Source organism: Pristiophorus japonicus, chromosome 4 (genome assembly GCF_044704955.1).
Source record: "Pristiophorus japonicus isolate sPriJap1 chromosome 4, sPriJap1.hap1, whole genome shotgun sequence".
Classification (NCBI taxonomy): Eukaryota; Metazoa; Chordata; class Chondrichthyes; family Pristiophoridae; genus Pristiophorus; species Pristiophorus japonicus.
The window spans coordinates 119,044,430-119,059,623 of NC_091980.1; the positions used below are offsets into that span (position 1 = coordinate 119,044,430).

Sequence of the window (15,194 nt, forward strand, 5' to 3'; positions counted from 1 at the left end):
GGAGGGAGAGGAAAAAAGGAGGGAAGAGGAAAAAAGGAGGGGAGAGGAAAGAAGGGGGAAGAGGAAAAAAGGAGGGAGAGGAAAAAAGGGGGGAGGAAAAAGGAGGGAGAGGAAGAAGAGGGAGAGGAAAGAAAGGGGGGAGAGGAAAGAAAGAGGGAGAGGAAAAGGAGGGAGAGGAAAAGAGGGGGGAGGAAAGAGGGGGAGAAGGAAAGGAGGGAGGAGAAAGGGGGAGAGAGGAGAGAAAGAGGGAGGGAAAAAGGAGGGGGGGAGAGGAAGAGAACAAGGAGGGAGAGAAAAGGAGGGAGAGGAAAAAGGGGGAAGAGAAAGAGAGGAGGGAGAGAAAGGAGGGAGAGAAAAAGGAGGAGAGAAAGAAGAGAGGAAAAAGGAGGGAGAGGAAAAAGGAGGGAGAGGAAAAAAGGAGGGAAGAGAAAAAAGGAGGGAGAGGAAAAAAAGGAGGGAGAGGAAAAAGGAGGGGCGAGGAAAAAAAGGAGGGAGAGGAAAAAGGAGGGAGAGACAAGGAGGGAGGAAAAAGGAGGGAGAGGAAAAAAGGAGGGAGACGGAAAAAGGAGGGAGAGGAAAAAAGGAGGGAGGACAAGGGAACAGGAGGCAGAAAAAGGAGGGCGAGGAACCAAGGAGGGAGAGGAAAAGGAGGGAGAGAACCAAGGAGGGAGGAACGCCCCCCCTTCTTTCTCTTCCCCCTTCTTTCTCTCTCCCCCCTTCTTTCTCTCTCCCCCCCCCTTCTTTATCTCTCCCCCCCCCTTCTTTCTCTCTCCCCCCCCCTTCTTTCTCTCTCCCCCCCCCTTCTTTCTCTCTCCCCCCCCTTCTTTCTCTTCCCCCCCTTCTTTCTCTTCCCCCCCTTCTTTCTCTTCCCCCCTTCTTTCTCTTCCCCCCCTTCTTTCTCTTCCCCCCCCCTTCTTTCTCTCCCCCCCCCCTTCTTTCTCTTCCCCCCCCTTCTTTCTCTTCCCCCCTTCTTTCTCTCTCCCCCCTTCTTTCTCTCTCCCCCCCCCCTTCTTTATCTCTCCCCCCCCCCTTCTTTCTCTCTTCCCCCCCTTCTTTCTCTCTTCCCCCCCCTTCTTTCTCTCTTCCCCCCCTTCTTTCTCTCTTCCCCCCCTTCTTTCTCTCCCCCCCCTTCTTTCTCTCCCCCCCTTCTTTCTCTTCCCCCCCTTCTTTCTCTTCCCCCCCTTCTTTCTCTTCCCCCCCTTCTTTCTCTTCCCCCCCCTTCTTTCTCTTCCCCCCCTTCTTTCTCTTCCCCCCCCCTTCTTTCTCTTCCCCCCCTTCTTTCTCTCTTCCCCCCCTTCTTTCTCTCTTCCCCCCCTTCTTTCTCTCTTCCCCCCCCTTCTTTCTCTCTTCCCCCCCTTCTTTCTCTTCCCCCCCCTTCTTTCTCTCTCCCCCCCCTTCTTTCTCTCTCCCCCCCCTTCTTTCTCTCTCCCCCCCTTCTTTCTCTCTCCCCCCCTTCTTTCTCTCTCCCCCCCCTTCTTTCTCTCTCCCCTCCCCCTCTTTCTCTCTCCCCCCCCTTCTTTCTCTCTCCCCCCCTTCTTTCTCTCTCCCCCCCCTTCTTTCTCTTCTCCCCCCCCCTTCTTTCTCTCTCCCCCCTTCTTTCTCTTCCCCCCCCCTTCTTTCTCTTCCCCCCCCCCTTCTTTCTCTTCCCCCCCTTCTTTCTCTTCCCCCCCCCCTTCTTTCTCTTCCCCCCCCCTTCTCTCCTTTCTCCCCCGAAACACAGAGAGAGCAAGAGAGACACGAGTGAGGAGAGGGGGGGGGGGTAGGGGGGGTGGGGGAGTGGTGGCCGTCCCAGCACACTGTTGAAGGGCTCCCGGTGCAGCAGTCGGTGCGTAGAAACTTAATTTTTATTTACTGATTTAAAAAAAATGTTTTTATTTAATTTTGTTGATTTTATTTGTTGATTTATTGATTTATTTATCATTTATTATTGATGATGGCTCTTTATTTGTAAAAGTGAAATGTTCAATGTTTGTAAATCCCGGCCCATCTCTCGTTCCCTACGCCTGATTTCTAAGTGTATGCAAGGTTTTTCTGAGCGTACAAAAACCTATTTGCACTCTTAAGTTAGTTTGGAGTAAGTTTTCGCTGCCTAAACTTGCAAAACAGGTGTAAGTGGCTGGACACCCGCCCCCCCCCTTTTGGGGGGAAAAAAATCTGCTCTACAATGAAACTATTCTAACTCACTAGGGCCGGAGCAAACTAAATGCAGAGAATTGCAATTTCTAAGATGCTCCATTCTAAACTAGTTGCTCCACAAAAAAGGAGCAAATCGGGTTGAAACTTGAGCCCATGGTATGGGTCCACACCAACTCTGAACTGGATTGACAGCATCCTTTTTATTTATTTGTGACCAGCACCACTCTTTTTACTTCGAATAAACAAGTCAAATTCTCTTTTTTTTACTAGATGGTACTGAGTCAATTTTATTGATGGTTTGTGGATTTCATGCAGTGATTCTATCCATTTTTGGAAAAACTAGTGGCCTTGCCTATGATGTGCAAAGGGCCAAGGATCCCCTTTTAATAGCAATTAGTTTATGGTAACTGACATGCTTCCTTTATTACATGATTCTTGATATTTTGATGACACTCCACAATTGCTCATTTTTCTATCTAAACTTGGAAAATCAGACTTCTTGTAATATTTAGCAGAGGAAACATTTATCCTATCTGTGGCTTGTATTTGAGCCTCAGTTAGGCAATGCCTAATTACCTCATCCTGTACAGATTTAAAAAGAGGATTTCTGTGAAAGATCAGCGAAGTGTTGAAGCTGCAGTGTTATTGTTTGATCTTGTATTGATTGGATCGGCCAATTGCACGATTGCCTAAAATCGGACATTGCGAAAAGTAATCATAAAATGTCCCGTCTTCCATCCTCGTAGCTGGAGGAGGAATTTGCATGGCAGCAATTATCCTGGCTCCTTTCCCTTCGTCCTGACTAGTGGAGGATAAAACTGATGCCCAACAGCTTAGACCCTTTACTAACCCTTTGACTGCAGAAGGTAGAGAGTGCATAATGGCAAGCAACATTATTGCCCTACCCGCTAGGCCTGAAGAGGGTAAATAGAGTACCGAGTTGCTCACCACCATTGCTGTGGAATAAAGTAGCATAAGAATTTGTATCTAACCTCATATCAGATGTTTCCTTGGTCTGCCTTTTGAAAAGATCATTCGAGGGTATATGCAAAAGGCAGGAATATTCAGTTCAGATCACAGGAGGGGTACTATTGTTACATTCCTGGATGATGCAATCATACAAGTAGAAATTGGTCAGTGAGGGGCCACTCTGGCATGTGAGAGGCATGGGATCCATGTACAGATGCAATAGACACCAATAAACCACAGAAAATATTAATAGCAGAACCGAATTTGTAACTGGGACATGTGTATTGTCTATAGATTGTGTGGTTGATAATGAAGAGAAAAGTCATGGGCTGCAGGAGGATATCAATCTACTGGTCAGGTGGGCAGAACAGTGGCAAATGGAATTTAATTCAGAGAAGTGTGAGGTGATGCACTTTGGGAGGGCTAATAAGGAAAGGGTATACGCATTAAGTGGTAGGTCACTTAATAGTGTAGATGAACAAAGGGACCTTGGAGTGCTTGTCCACAGATCCCTGAAAGTTGCAGGCCGGGTGGATAAGGTGGTTAAGAAGGCATACGGAATGCTTGCCTTTATTGGCCAGGCATAGAATATAAGAGCAGAGAGGTTAAGCTTAAATTGTATAATACTTTGGTTAGGCCATAGCTGGAGTACTGCGTGCAGTTCTGGTCACCATATTATAGGAAGTACGTGATTGCACTAGAGAGGGTGCAGAGGAGATTTACTAGGATGCTGCCTGGAATGGACAATCTTAGTTATGAGGACAGACTGGGTTTGTTCTCATTGGAACAGATGAGGTTGAGAGGAGACCTCATTGAGGTGTACAAAATATTGAGGGGCCTAGACATAGTGGATAGTAAGGGTCTGTTTCCATTGGTGGAGGGGGCTATTACGAGGGTGCATAGTTTTAAGGTGGTTGATGGAAGGTTTAGAGGGGATTTGAAGGAGGGGGGGGCTTCTTTACGCAGAGAGTTGTGGGGATCTGGAACTCTGCCTGGAAGAGTGGTGGATGCAGAAACCCTCACCACTAAGAGATGGTTGGGTGGGCACTTAAAGTGACATAACCTGCAGGGTTACGGACCTAGAGCTGGTAATTGGGATTAGACTGGATAACCTCTTGGTTGGTGCAGATATAATGGTAACTACTGCAGGGAATTGAATACGGCCAGGGTGATCTCCTGGACTAGTTTCGATCGCATGGATGGGTCGGAGAGGAATTTTCCCAGATTTTTTTTTCTCCCTAAATTGGCCTGGGTTTTTATCTGGCTTTTGCCTCTCCCAGGAGATCACATGGCTCTCGTTGGGGTGGAGTGTAGAATGTTTCACTAAGGGGTGTCGCAGTTATATCAGGTGCTCTTTACTTTTCTGTCATTGTTCATGGGTTTATAGGTAACCTTCAGGGCTGCTGACCGAGGGCCGTGTGGCTCTTTGTCAGCTGGCGTGGACACGATGGGCCGAAATGGTCGTCTCCTGCGCTGTAAATTTCTGTTTCTATCCTGGCATGTGCACAAATAGGTAATCACTTGTCCACAGTAAACTTTGCTTTATTCGGCTGCTCAAATATTTGGAGCTCTTTGTGGTGTTCAGGATGAATGCTTTAGATGTATTTCCACCAGTAAATAAACCTGCAGTGATAAATGACAAACTGGCCAAGCAGCATTCAATTATATTGATGTTCCTAACATCAGAATCAGTGAATGTTAATCGCTTGAAGGCTTTAATATATATATTTTAAATGAAAGGACAATGAGGTGGTAAGTTAACATTCATTTCCTATTAAAATCTGTCTCAGAATTGTGGTGCCATTATAGATTACAGTTTGCTCCTATTGCAAATATGATTGTATCTTTTTCTGTTGCCTCATTTAAAAAAAAATTAATTGTTTTAAGTGTAACTCAGTAATTGCCCCCAAAGCTGAATTCCAAAATGTGGGTTAAGCTCCATTTGAATCCTAAAAACACAAAAATTGTCTTCGAACTGAGCAAAATTGTAAAATAAAGATTTGCGCCACCCCGCCCGCCCCCCGTGTCACATGGCATGTTCCTCCCCATGGTGGGAAAAATATTTTTTAGTTCGATCGGCCTGCCTATTTGAGCACTTTTTTTGACTTGCTGTGATGACCCCCTCTGCCCCCACACTGTTTTAACTTGTCTTCCAACGTTTTCAGATTCCAAACATCATCTTTATGATTTTCCCCATTTTATCTAACCTGATTTGAGGTGAGTAAACCCATATTATACCACAGTACATTCATTTCCTGATCAATATTCTGTGGCACCTCCTCTTGACCTGCCTATATTGAATCTTCATGGCTCTGATGCTACTAAGTGGAGCAGGAGACACTGAACGAACTTGTCCTCATGGATGCTTCAGCAGCAGTCTCACTTGGGGTGTCTATTGCTAATGGTGTTTGCGACCAACTGAAATTTAAGATTGGTACAGCAACTGAAACCTGCGCTTTCAAGATGAGCACAGCAATATACTCTAGCATTGATGGTAGTCCCTAGGATCAGCCATTCAGTAAAGTTCACCCACCATCACTATTTATTTAGGTATAGTATCTCATGTGTTCTGTAAATGTAACACATGTCAACATGTTGTAACCATGTAATGGCAATAAGGAAGATAATTTATTTTGCTGAGCAAGTTCGTCATTTTGCTTTCTCTACCTGCAGCAGGAGTGTAGCCCAGCTCAATGGTTTCCCCAGAACCGATGTTCAGAGTATGCATGTTTACATCATGACCTCATAAGTGGTCAGTACCACATGTCATCTTCTATTCCTGCCTCATATAAAGCCCAAAGACCTGTTGCACTAAGCTACTACTTTTACTCCTCCATTAAATGCTTTTCTTTGGAACTTTCCAAAATTATGGGATGAAGTCTCCAGCTGCTATACTGCATTGGATCCAATTATTAAGATATATATTTCAGTTGATCACAAATATTCTATTAATTAAGAAAAGAAATGGGAACAGAAGTAGGCCATGTGGCCCCTCGAGCCTGCTCCGACATTCAATAAGATCATGGCTGATCTGATCATGGACTCTGCTCCACTTCCCCATCTGCTTCCCATAATCCCTTATCCCCTTAGCGTTTAAGAAAGTGTCTATTTTTGTCTTAAATTTATTCAATGTCCCAGCTTCCACAGCTCTCTGAGTTAGCAAATTCCACAGATTTACAACCCTCAGAAGAAATTTCTTCCCATCTCTGTTTTAAATGGGCATCCCCTTATTTTAAGATCATGGCCTTTAGTTCTAGTCTCCCCATCAGTATTCCAGGTGTGGCCTCACCAAAACCATGTATAGCTGTAGCAAGACTTCCCTGCTTTTATACTCCATCCTCTTTGCAATAAAGGCCAAGATACCATTGGCCTTCCTGATCACTTGCTGTACCTGCATACTATCCTTTTGCGTTTCATGCACAAGTACCCCCAGGCCCCGCTGTACTGCGGCACTTTGCAATTATTCTCCATTTAAATAATAACTTGCTCTTGGATTTTTTTTCTGCCAAAGTGCATGACCTCACACTTTCCAACATTATACTCCATCTGCCAAATTTTTGCCCACTCACTTAGCCTGTCTATGTCCTTTTGCAGATATTTTGTGTCCTCCTCATTCATTGCTTTTCCTCCCATCTTTGTATCATCAGCAAACTTGGCTACGTTAAACTCAGTCCCTTCTTCCAAGTCGTTAATATAGATTGTAAATAGTTGGGGTTCCAGCACTGATCCCTGCGGCACTCCACTAGTTACTGGTTGCCAACCAGAGAATGAGCCATTTATCCTGACTTTGTTCTCTGTTAGTTAGTCAATCCTCTATCCATGCTGATATATTACCCCAACCCTGTGAACTTTTATCTTGTGCAGTAACCTTTTATGTGGCACCTTGTCAAATGCCTTCTGGAAGTCCAAATACACCACATCCACTGGTTCCCCTTCATCCACCCTGTTTGTTACATCCTCAAAGAACTCCAGAAAATTTGTCAAACATGACTTCCCCTTCCTAAATCCATGCTGACTCTGCCTGACCGAATTTTACTTTTCCAAATGTCCTGCTACTGCTTCTTTAATAATGGACTCCAACATTTTCCCAACCACAGATGTTGGGCTGACTGGTCTATAGTTTCCCACTTTTTATCTGCCTCCTTTTTTAAATCGGGGCGTTACATTTGCAGCTTTCCAATGTGCTGGGACCTCCCCAGAATCCAGGGAATTTTGGTAAATTACAACCAATGCATCCACAATCCCTGCTGCTACTTCTCTTAAGACCCGAGGATGCAGGCCATCAGGTCCGGGGGATTTATCTGCCTTTAGTCCCATTATCTTACTGAGTACCACCTCCTTTGTGATTGTGTTTAGTTCCTCCCGCCTCCTGCCCCCCCCCCCCCCCCCCCTGCCATAGCCCCTTGACTATCCACTGTTGGAATATTGTTAATGTCCTCTACTGTAAAGACTGATACAAAATATTTGTTCAGAGTTTCTGCCATCTCCATGTTCCCCATTACTGGTCTCGTCCTCCAAGGGACCAACATTTACTTTAGCCACTCTTTTCCTTTTTATATACCGATAGAAACTCTTGCTATCTGTTTTTATATTTTGTGCTCGTTTACTTTCATAGTCTATCTTCCCTTTCTGTATCATTTTTTTAATTGTTCTTTGCTGGCTTTTAAAAGCTTCCCAGTCTTCTGTCCTCCCACTAGTTTTGGCCACTTTGTATGCTCTTGTTTTTAGTTGGATACCGTCCTTTATTTCTTTAGTTAACCATGGATGGCTATCTTTTCTCTTACACCCTTTCCTCCTCACTGGAATATATTTTTCTTGAGAGTTGTGAAATATCCCCTTTAATGTACACCACTGTTTATCAACGTCCTACACTTTAATCTATTTTCCCAGTCCACTTTACCTCACTCTGCCCTCATACTTTTATAGTCTCCTTTATTTAAGCTTAGTACACTGGTTAGAGATCCAACTTTCTCACCCTCCATCTGAATTTGAAATTCAATCATGCTATGATCATTCATTTCAAGGAGTTTGTTTATTAATCCTGTCTCATTACACAGGACCAGATCTAAGATAGCCTGCCCCCGGTTGATTCCATTACATACTGCTCAAGGAACCCATCCCTTATAGAAACATAGTAACATAGAAAATAGATGCAGGAGTAGGCCATTCGGTCCTTCGAGCCTGCACCACCATTCAATAACATCATGGCTGATCATTCACCTCCGTACCCCTTTCCTGCTTTCTCTCCATACCCCTTGATCCCTTTAGCCGTAAGGGCCATATCTAACTCCCTCTTGAATGTATCCAATGAACTGGCATCAACAACTCTCTGCGGTAGGCAATTCCACAGGTTAACAACTCTCTGAGTGAAGAAGTTTCTCCTCATCTCGATCCTAAATGGCTTACCCCTTATCCTTCGACTGTGACCCCTGGTTCTGGACTTCCCCCAACTTCGGGAACATTCTTCCTGCATCTAACCTGTCCAGACCCGTCAGAATTTTACATGTTTCTATGAAATCCCCTCTCATCCTTCTAAACTCCAGTGAATACAGGCCCAGTCTTTCCTCATATGTCAGTCCTGCCATCCCGGGAATCAGTCTGGTGAACCTTCGCTGAACTCCCTCAATAGCAAGAACGTCCTTCCTCAGATTAGGAGACCAAAACTGAACACACTATTCCAGGTAAGACTCACCAAGGCCCTGTACAACTGCAGTAAGACCTCCCTGCTCTTATACTCAAATCCCCTAGCTATGAAGGCCAACATACCATTTGTCTTCTTCACCGCTGTACCTGCATGCCAACTTTCAATGACTGATGTACCATGACACCCAGGTCTCGTTGCACCTCCCCTTTTCCTAATCTGCCGCCATTCAGATAATTATCTGCCTTTGTGTTTTTGCTCCCAAAGTGGATAACCTCACATTTATCCATATTATACTGCATCTGCCATGCATTTGCCCATTCACCTAACCTGTCCAAGTCACCCTTCATGCACTCTATGAACTCTTCCTCAAGGCTACCTTGACCAATTAATGTATCTGGCCTGTCCAGATTTCCCAGGTGTTAATATGTTCAACACCAGCCAAACCAGGAACCACCATATTCGGCGTTCCTTTTTGGGGCAAATCTGTGCCCCTTTCAGCTTGTATAGTTACACCAGGAATCAATCCTGCAGTCCCCATATGGTCATCTAACGAGCAAATAAGCCAGGCAACATAATTTAGTATATATCATCATCATCATAGGCAGTCCCTCGGAATCGAGGAAGACTTGCTTCCACTCTTAGCATGAGTTCTTAGGTGGCTGTACAGTCCAATACGAGAACCACAGTCTCTGTCACAGGTGGGACAGATAGTCGTTGAGAGAAGGGGTAGGCAGGGAGCCTGGTTTGCCTCACGCTCCTTCCGCTGCCTGCGCTTGATTTCTGCATGCTCTTGGTGACGATACTCAAGGAGCTCAGCGCCCTCTCGAATGTACTTCCTCCACTTAGGGCGGTCTATGGCCAAGGACTCCCAGGTGTCAGTGGGTATGTCGCACTTTAGTATACAAGAGCTACGGCACTATTTGGAATTTAATACTTGGCAAGGGGCTCTAGTCGTAAGATGTGCTATAGGCACTGGCCCAAGCTATATCTTGCTTGTATCAAAAGCAAACTCGAGTGCTGCTACAGTTGGGTTAGCTTGTCTGTGCCAACATCTACCAGAGTCAATTCACAATCTCTCCTCTTGATCATTGCACTGAATGCTATTTCCCCAAACAGTACTGCTGCTTGCTAAATGCAAGAATATAAATAAGAACATCAGAAATAGGAGTAGGCCATTCAGCCCGTTGAGCCTGCTCCGCCATTCAATAAGATTATGGCTGATCTTCAACCTCAACACCACTTTCCAGCAGTGTCCCCATATCCCTTGATTCCCCCAACATCCAAAAATCTATCGATCTCTCTCTCGAATATAACAACATGTATTTATATAGCGCCTTTAACATAGTGAAACATCCCAAGGCGCTTCATGCGAGTATTATGCGATAAGAATTTGACACCGAGCCGCATAAGTAGAAATTAGCATAGGTGAGTAAAAGCTTGGTCAAAGAGGTATGTTTTAAGGAGCGCCATTCAAGGAGGAAAGAGAGGTGGACAGGTTTAGGCAGGGAGTTCCAGAGCTTGAGGCCTAAGCAACAGAAGGCACGGCCACCAATGGTTGAGCGATTTAAAATCAGGAATGCTCAGGAGGGCAGAATTAGAGGAGCACAGACATCTTGGGGAAGTGTTGTGGGTACTGGAGGAGATTACAGAGAAAGGGAGGGTTGAGGCCATGGAGCGATTTGAAAATAAGGATGAGAATTTTGACATCGAGGCATTGCTTAACTGGAAGCCAATGTAGGCCAGCGAGCACTGGGATAATGGGTGATCAGGACTTGGTGCGAGTTAGGACACGGGCAGCCACGTTTTGGATCACTTCTAGTCTACGTAGGATAGAATGTGGGAGGCCAAGTCTAGAGGTAACAAAGGCATGGATGAGGGCTTCAGCAGCGGATGAGCTGAGGCAAGAGCAGAGACGGGCGATGTTACAAAGGTGCTCTTAGTTATGCTGTGGATATGTGATCAAAAGCTCATTTCAGAGTCAAATATGACACCAATGTTGCCAACAGTCTGGTTCAGCCTCAGACAGAAGTTGTGGGGAGGGATGGAGTCAGGGGCTAGGGAACGGAGTTAGTGGCATGGACCAAAACAATGGCTTCGGTCTTCCCAATATTCAATTGGAGAAAGTTTCTGCTATGTCGGACAAGCAGTCTGACATAAAGGTTTATGATAAAAGAATTTTATAAACTGGACCATGACTTGTCAGCTATTGGGTGCTATGGCATTGTTTCAATCTCTGTATATATTTTGCAACTCAAACTCAAATAGGTCAGCGAGCACAGGGGTGATGGGTGAGCAGGACTTGGTGTGAGTTAGGACATGGGCAGCTGAGTTTTGGATCACCTCTAGTCCTCATGGGATAGAATGTGGGAGGCCAGCCAGGCATGCGTTGTAATAGTCCAGTCTAGAGGTAACCAAAGGCGTGGATGAGCTGGGGCAAGGGCGGAGATGGATGATACTCGCTGACAACGACTGAGCCTCCACAGCCCTCGGGTAGAGAATTCCAAACATTCACCACCCTCTGAATGAAGAAATGTCTCCTTATCTCAGTCCTAAATGGTCAACCCCTTGTTCTGAGACTGTGATCTCTGGTTCTGGACTTCGCAGCCAGAGGATGCATCTACCCTGACCCGAGCCCTGTAAGAATTTTGTATGTTTCAATTGGATCACCTCTCATGCTTCTAAACTCTAGGGAATATAGGCCGAGTCTACTCAATCTCTCCTTGTAGGACGATCCCCCACCTCCCAGGGATCAGTCTGATGAACCTTTGTTGCATGCCCTCTATGGCAAGTATATACTTCCTTGGGTAAGGAGACCAAAACTGTACACTATACTTCAGGTATGATCTCACCAGGACCCTATATAATTGCAGTAAGATGTCTTTACTCTTAAACTCTCATTCTCTTGTAATAAAGGCCAACATACCATTTGCTTTTCTAATTGCTTGCTGTACCTGCAAGTTAATTTTCAGTGATTCGTGTACAAGGATACCCAGGTCCCTTTGAACACCAACATTTCCCAGCCTCTCCGACTTGAAAACTACTCTGCTGCTAGTTACAGCCTCAAAAAAAGAACTATGACCGATTGTCAAACATGATTTCCCTTTCATAAATCAGTGTTGATTCTGCCCAATCCTATTATTATTTTCTAAGTGCCCTGTTACCACGTCCTTAAGAATAGATTCTAGCATTTTCTCTAACTGATGTCACACTACTGAAGTCTGTCGTTCCCCATTTTCTCTCTTCTTAAGTAGTGGGGTTACATTTGCCTTGAATTTAGAGAGCATATTCATATGGAATGGCTGCAATTTTTTTTCCTTATTCAGAACAAGATCTATGAATACAGCGAGTTCAGGAAATCCATCCATGAGCAGTCAGCTAGTGGTGAATACACACTGGTGCTCATTGGTGTTTGAGGAAATGAAGGCTTCCTACAGTGCTATGGCCTCTGGCTGAGACAGTGCCAACATCGATTGGCTCAGAGAGCCCTTGGTGCCTCGAGCTCATCAATATCAATTCTAAGTGAGGGCACATTACACCTGAACGGAGGTATCTGTTGGTCTCTGATCATGACCCCTCAACTTAAGGGTCCTTCGACAGTTCTGCTGAAACCAACCTAGTTCTCTGTTAGCTACCAGAATACCTTGATAATGCTGATACCTGGGCTGACTATAACCCCACCAGCGTGCGAGATGATAAGGTGTACTTTAGAATGTTCCCATTTTTCTGCAGTGGTTGGAAATGGGACTGCCCTGGTGAGGAAGGTGGAAAATCTTAATTGCCAGAAGATGCATTGTTAGACTGATCTCCGACTGGGAGCCTCCTTCTGGATCTTGCATAAACTGCAGCAGATTTTTTTTTAACCACAAGATTCTTTATGGTTGGATCCTTATGGGACATCATTAATGTATGCAAATTATCGGCTCCAAAATGTACAGGGTCCATAAAGGAGATGCATTTTAAAATTGACCCTGAATTGGCATGGAAAGTCCATCCAAAGAAAATAAACCCAGGGTCTTCCAAGCAAGTGACTTAAGCTAATGGTCAGGTTGAATCTGCTCACTTATTAATATGGATGTCACGAAGTTCAGATGCAATGCCACTAGCTTTTGTTCACCTAAAGGGCTCCACAGCTCCAGGTTGTAAGACAAAGATCCTCTACCAACCTGCCCCCGCCACAAAGTACTGCAGCGGCCCCCCCCCCCCTCCACTCGATTATGAAAATCCACAATGAGGCCTTGGACAGCGTGGACCATTTTACATGCCTTGGGAGCCTACTGTCAACAAGGGCAGGCGTCGATGACCAAGTCCAACATCGCCTTCAGTGTGCCAGTGCAGCCTTTGGTCACCTGAGGAAGAGAGTGCTTGAAGACCAGGATCTCAAACCGGGCATCAAGCTCATGGCCTACAGAGCAGTAGTGATACCCGCCCTCCTATATGCTTCACAGACATGGACTATGTACAGCAGGCACCTCAAAAGTACTGGAGAAGTACCACCAATGCTGCCTCCGCAAGATCCTGTAAATCCATTGGCAAGATAGGCACACCAAAGTCAGTGTTCTCGCTCAGACCAACATCCCCATCATCGAAGCATTGACCACACTCGATCAGTTCCGATGGACGGGCCATGCCCGATACGAGTCTCCCAAAACAAGCGCTCTGCTCGGAGCTCCGACTCGGCAAGCGAGCCCCAGGTGGGCAGAGGAAACGCTTCAAGGACACCGTCAAAGCCTCCTTGGAAAAAGTGCAACATCCCACCAACACCTGGGAATTCCTGGCCTAAGACTGCTCAAAGTGGAGGAGAAGCATCCGGGAAGGCGCCGAATACCTCGAGTCTCTTCGCCGGGAGCAAGCGGAAGCCAAGCACACGCAGCGGAAGGAGCGTACGACAACCCAAGCACCTCAACCACCATCTGCCCCACCTGTGACTGAGACCGTAGTCACCTGAGAACTCATTTTTTGTGTGGAAGCAAGTCATCCTCGACTCCGAGGGACTGCCTAAGCGAAGAGGCGAGATAGCTCCAGGCAGTTGCTAAAATGGATGAAGATATTTTGAGTTACTGACTCTGATGAAAGCTCAACTGCCGGCTACTGTGCTACAGCAGGGAGCAGCAATCCAGATCGTGAACCCGGCAGGGAGATCTCTGGCTTTTGGTCTCTTTCTCCCTGCACTGGTTCCTGTGGAGTTAAAGCAGTAAATACTACAACTGCCCTTTTATAGGAAATGTATTTTCAGGGGACAAGTAAAAGAACTACTGGAATATCTTGAGAAAAGCCAGCAGACCAGCATACTGCAATGGGGATGGCTAGTAAAAGCAAAAACTCTCATAAATCCCCCTCCCCCAACAGAATAAAGCAAAATATTGCGGATGCTGGAAATCTGAAATAAAAACAGAAATGCTGGAAATATTCAGCAGATCAGACAACATCTGTGACGAGAGAAGCAGAGTTAAGGTTTCAGGTGAATGACTTTTCAGCAGAACTATACCAAAGGCCTGCTCATCGGCAGCCTTTGAGTTGCTGCCCGGGGTTTCTCGGTAAGATGCACTAAAATGTCCCGTTGCCCTTTTGTGTAGATGTTCACAGAACCCTAAGTTACTGGACTCTTGCACAGAGCAGTGCAGGAGGTCTCAGCAGTTAGTCATTTCTTATGGTGCAAGGAGCCAGGACAAAGCAGCAGATAACTAATGACTGGTTGAATATATCCTGCACTGCTCGTGCCTTGCAGGACAGAAACCCAGATGGGCAGATTAAGGGTCATTCTATGAGTTCCATGGCTGCTTCCTGGACATTTTTCAGTCCGGATCCATTTGACTGGTTATGCAAAATGGGGCAATCCTTGCACATTTATTAAATCTTACAGTCTGGACTTAACATCATCACGTGGTTATGGTAGTGTCTAGTAACACCGAGATTGAGAGTTCAAATCCCACGATGGTAAACTGTGAAATTGAATTCATATAGTTTATAATTTGTCGGCTAGCATCTTGTTGTAAAAATCCAACTAATTCATTAACATCCTTAAAGGAAGGAAACCAGACACCCTGTCTGGTCTGGTCTACATATAATTCCAGTCCCACACTGCATAGTTGACTTTTTTAATAGGCAACTACTGATGGTCAATAAATTCTGGCTTGGCAGCATTTGCCTCATCCCAAGGACTGTGTTCAGTCCAGGATCCCTTTCTAAATATGTACTGCTTTGGTATTATGTGGAATGTCTCTTGTCATTTTCATTATTCAAATAATATGTATCCTCCACTCATCACAATTCTACCCATATGCCCTGCAAGGGTGTAGTGTTTTTTTTGAGCAAGAAGAGGGTTGTGGGTTAATGTTAGCTGATTATTTTCAGCTCAAAACACATTGGTTCAGTGGTGCTTTTCCTGGCCTTTACACACTGTAGGAGTAGGAGACCACATGCAACCTCTGTGCAATGTCATGATATT

General features: G+C 45.4%; 1 protein-coding gene across 10 annotated transcripts in view; it reads left to right on the forward strand.

The window, feature by feature from the left end:
• The window catches only part of fam53c (family with sequence similarity 53 member C), a 111,257-nt gene that overhangs the window by 34,479 nt on the left and 61,584 nt on the right, over positions 1-15,194 (forward strand). The window lies entirely within an intron of this gene.